This window comes from Camellia sinensis, chromosome 6 (genome assembly GCF_055761805.1).
Source record: "Camellia sinensis isolate YWXY chromosome 6, ASM5576180v1, whole genome shotgun sequence".
In the NCBI taxonomy this organism is placed as follows: domain Eukaryota; kingdom Viridiplantae; phylum Streptophyta; class Magnoliopsida; order Ericales; family Theaceae; genus Camellia; species Camellia sinensis.
Window position 1 is genome coordinate 68776177 of NC_138966.1, and position 5017 is coordinate 68781193.

The window sequence follows — 5017 nt, forward strand, 5'->3', positions numbered from 1 at the left end:
GGACATGGACGAAGAAGGTCAGATAGAAACATTCTTCATGAGAGCTAGAAGACAAAGTTAGAGAAAAGAAAGAGAAATAGGAAGAAAAATCAAAGGGAATTCAAATTCATCCTTTTGGACTTGAGAATTGAACACTTTGGTGATTTAGAAAACCTTAAATGTTGTGGTTATATTAAATAGAGAAAGATGTAGAAGGACAGAGAAAGCTAGAGAGAAACGTTCCTCTTGAGATCTTGAAGAGAAAGTTAGAGAAAAGAAGGAGAAATAGGAAGGGAATTCGAATTCATCCTTTTGTGCCTGAGATTTGAACACTTAAGTAATTTAGAAAACCTTAAATGAGGTGCTTATGTTAAACTAATATCGTTAAGCTACAGTTACTGAGAAAATTATTTTTCCTAAACGCTGAGCAAGGGTAGTTTGAGTTAAACTTCCCACCTAAGCTAATGAATCATTTAGTGGCCTAAGCTAATTACTTCATAGAACAAAATAGAGAAGGATGGACAAGGACAGAGAAGGTTATCGTGTGGAACATTCTTCATGAGAGCTAGAAAATAAAGTCCGAGAAAAGAAAGAGAAATAGGATGAAAATCAAAGGGAATTCAAATTCATCATTTTTGACTTGAGAATTGAACACTTTGGTGATTTAGAACACATTAAACAATGTGCTTAAGTTAAACTAATGTCATTAAGCTCCAGTTAATCCGAAAATTCTCGTTCTTACCTAAGCTAATGAAGCAATTAGTGGCCTAAGCTAATTAGTTCCTAGAACAAAATAGGGAAGGATGGAGAAGTATGGAGAAAGTTAGAGAGAAACATTCTTCTTGAGAGCAGGAAGAGAAACTTGGGGAAAGGAAAGAGATATAGGAAAAAAATCAAAGGGAATTGAAGTTCATCCTTTTGGACTTTAGAATTGAACACTTGGGTGTTTAAGAAGACCTTAAATAAGGTGCTTAGGTTGAACTAATATCATTAAGCTACGATCACTCATAAAATTCTCGTTCCTAGCGGCTATGCAAGGCTAGCTTGAGTTAAACTTTGCCACTTAAGCTAATGAAACAATTAGTGGCCTAGGCTAATTAGTTCCTAGAACAAAATAGAGAACGATGAAGAAGGACGAAGAAAGTTAGAGAGAAACATTCTTCTTGAGAGCAACAAGAGAAAGTTAGAGAAACAAAAGAGAAATAGGAAGAAAATTAAAGGGAAATCAAATTCATTCGTTTGGACTTGAGAATTGAACACTTGGTGGTTTCGAAAACCTTAAATAAGGTGTTTAAGCTAAACCAAGATCGTTAAGCTTATATTACATTGAAAATTCTCCTTCTTAGAGTGTAAAGATGGTTAGTTTATTCACCCCAAAAAAAAGATGGTTAGTTTGAGCTAAACTTGGCCACTTAAGCTAATGAAACCATTAGTGGCCTATGCTAATTAGTTCCTAGAATAAAATAGAGAAGGATGTAGAAGGACGAAGAAAGTAAGGGAGAAACTTTCTTCTTCAGAGCTAAAAAAGACAGTTATAGAAATAAAAGAGAATTATGAATAAAATCGAAGGGAATTCAAATTCATGCTTGTGGACTTAAGAATTCAACACTTTTTTGGGTGAATAATTAACCTTGAATCTGGTTCATAAGTTAAACTCAAATCGTTAAGCTACAATTACACAGAAAATTCTCTTTCCTAGAGGCTGTTCAAGGTTAGTTTGAGTTAAACTTCCCACTTAAGCTAATGAATCAGTTGGTGACCTAAGTTAATTAGTTCCTTGTACAAAATAGAGAAGGATGGAGAATGACGGAGAAGGTTAGAGAGAAACATTCTTCACGAGAGCTAGAAGGGAAAGTTAGATGAAAGAAAAGAGAAATTGGAAGAAAATCAAAAGGAATTCAAATTCACCCTTTTGCACTTGAGAATTGAACACTTAGGTGACTTTGAAAACCTTAAATAAGGTGCTTAAGTTAAAACTAATATCTTTAAGCCCCAGTTAATCCAGAAATTCTCGTTCTTAGAGGCTAAAGAAGGTTAGTTTGAGTTAAACAGGGCCACTTAAGCTTACTACAGAAACAATTAGTTGTCTAAGTTAATTAGTGCCTAAAACCAAATGGAGGATGGAGAAGGATGGAAAAAGTTAGATAGAAACTTTCTTCTTGAGAGCTAGAAGAGAAAGTTACAAAAAAATATAAAAAAAATAAATGAAGAGTAGAAAATCAAATGGAATTCAAATTCATCCTTATGGACTTGAGAGTTCAACACTTGGGTGAGTGAGAAGGATTGAATGAGGTGCTTAAGTTAAACTAATATCGTTAAGCTACAATTTACTCAGAAAATTCTCTTTCCTAGAAGCTATTCAAGGTTAGTTTGAGTTAAACTTCCCAACTAAGCTAATGAATCAGCTGGTGACCTAACCTAGTTAGTTGCTAGAACAAAATAGAGAAGTACGGACATGGACGAAGAAGGTCAGATAGAAACATTCTTCATGAGAGCTAGAAGACAAAGTTAGAGAAAAGAAAGAGAAATAGGAAGAAAAATCAAAGGGAATTCAAATTCATCCTTTTGGACTTGAGAATTGAACACTTTGGTGATTTAGAAAACCTTAAATGTTGTGGTTATATTAAATAGAGAAAGATGTAGAAGGACAGAGAAAGCTAGAGAGAAACGTTCCTCTTGAGATCTTGAAGAGAAAGTTAGAGAAAAGAAGGAGAAATAGGAAGGGAATTCGAATTCATCCTTTTGTGCCTGAGATTTGAACACTTAAGTAATTTAGAAAACCTTAAATGAGGTGCTTATGTTAAACTAATATCGTTAAGCTACAGTTACTGAGAAAATTATTTTTCCTAAACGCTGAGCAAGGGTAGTTTGAGTTAAACTTCCCACCTAAGCTAATGAATCATTTAGTGGCCTAAGCTAATTACTTCATAGAACAAAATAGAGAAGGATGGACAAGGACAGAGAAGGTTATCGTGTGGAACATTCTTCATGAGAGCTAGAAAATAAAGTCCGAGAAAAGAAAGAGAAATAGGATGAAAATCAAAGGGAATTCAAATTCATCATTTTTGACTTGAGAATTGAACACTTTGGTGATTTAGAACACATTAAACAATGTGCTTAAGTTAAACTAATGTCATTAAGCTCCAGTTAATCCGAAAATTCTCGTTCTTACCTAAGCTAATGAAGCAATTAGTGGCCTAAGCTAATTAGTTCCTAGAACAAAATAGGGAAGGATGGAGAAGTATGGAGAAAGTTAGAGAGAAACATTCTTCTTGAGAGCAGGAAGAGAAACTTGGGGAAAGGAAAGAGATATAGGAAAAAAATCAAAGGGAATTGAAGTTCATCCTTTTGGACTTTAGAATTGAACACTTGGGTGTTTAAGAAGACCTTAAATAAGGTGCTTAGGTTGAACTAATATCATTAAGCTACGATCACTCATAAAATTCTCGTTCCTAGCGGCTATGCAAGGCTAGCTTGAGTTAAACTTTGCCACTTAAGCTAATGAAACAATTAGTGGCCTAGGCTAATTAGTTCCTAGAACAAAATAGAGAACGATGAAGAAGGACGAAGAAAGTTAGAGAGAAACATTCTTCTTGAGAGCAACAAGAGAAAGTTAGAGAAACAAAAGAGAAATAGGAAGAAAATTAAAGGGAAATCAAATTCATTCGTTTGGACTTGAGAATTGAACACTTGGTGGTTTCGAAAACCTTAAATAAGGTGTTTAAGCTAAACCAAGATCGTTAAGCTTATATTACATTGAAAATTCTCCTTCTTAGAGTGTAAAGATGGTTAGTTTATTCACCCCAAAAAAAAGATGGTTAGTTTGAGCTAAACTTGGCCACTTAAGCTAATGAAACCATTCCTAGAATAAAATAGAGAAGGATGTAGAAGGACGAAGAAAGTAAGGGAGAAACTTTCTTCTTCAGAGCTAAAAAAGACAGTTATAGAAATAAAAGAGAATTATGAATAAAATCGAAGGGAATTCAAATTCATGCTTGTGGACTTAAGAATTCAACACTTTTTTGGGTGAATAATTAACCTTGAATCTGGTTCATAAGTTAAACTCAAATCGTTAAGCTACAATTACACAGAAAATTCTCTTTCCTAGAGGCTGTTCAAGGTTAGTTTGAGTTAAACTTCCCACTTAAGCTAATGAATCAGTTGGTGACCTAAGTTAATTAGTTCCTTGTACAAAATAGAGAAGGATGGAGAATGACGGAGAAGGTTAGAGAGAAACATTCTTCACGAGAGCTAGAAGGGAAAGTTAGATGAAAGAAAAGAGAAATTGGAAGAAAATCAAAAGGAATTCAAATTCACCCTTTTGCACTTGAGAATTGAACACTTAGGTGACTTTGAAAACCTTAAATAAGGTGCTTAAGTTAAAACTAATATCTTTAAGCCCCAGTTAATCCAGAAATTCTCGTTCTTAGAGGCTAAAGAAGGTTAGTTTGAGTTAAACAGGGCCACTTAAGCTTACTACAGAAACAATTAGTTGTCTAAGTTAATTAGTGCCTAAAACCAAATGGAGGATGGAGAAGGATGGAAAAAGTTAGATAGAAACTTTCTTCTTGAGAGCTAGAAGAGAAAGTTACAAAAAAATATAAAAAAAATAAATGAAGAGTAGAAAATCAAATGGAATTCAAATTCATCCTTATGGACTTGAGAGTTCAACACTTGGGTGAGTGAGAAGGATTGAATGAGGTGCTTAAGTTAAACTAATATCGTTAAGCTACAATTTACTCAGAAAATTCTCTTTCCTAGAAGCTATTCAAGGTTAGTTTGAGTTAAACTTCCCAACTAAGCTAATGAATCAGCTGGTGACCTAACCTAGTTAGTTGCTAGAACAAAATAGAGAAGTACGGACATGGACGAAGAAGGTCAGATAGAAACATTCTTCATGAGAGCTAGAAGACAAAGTTAGAGAAAAGAAAGAGAAATAGGAAGAAAAATCAAAGGGAATTCAAATTCATCCTTTTGGACTTGAGAATTGAACACTTTGGTGATTTAGAAAACCTTAAATGTTGTGGTTATATTAAAT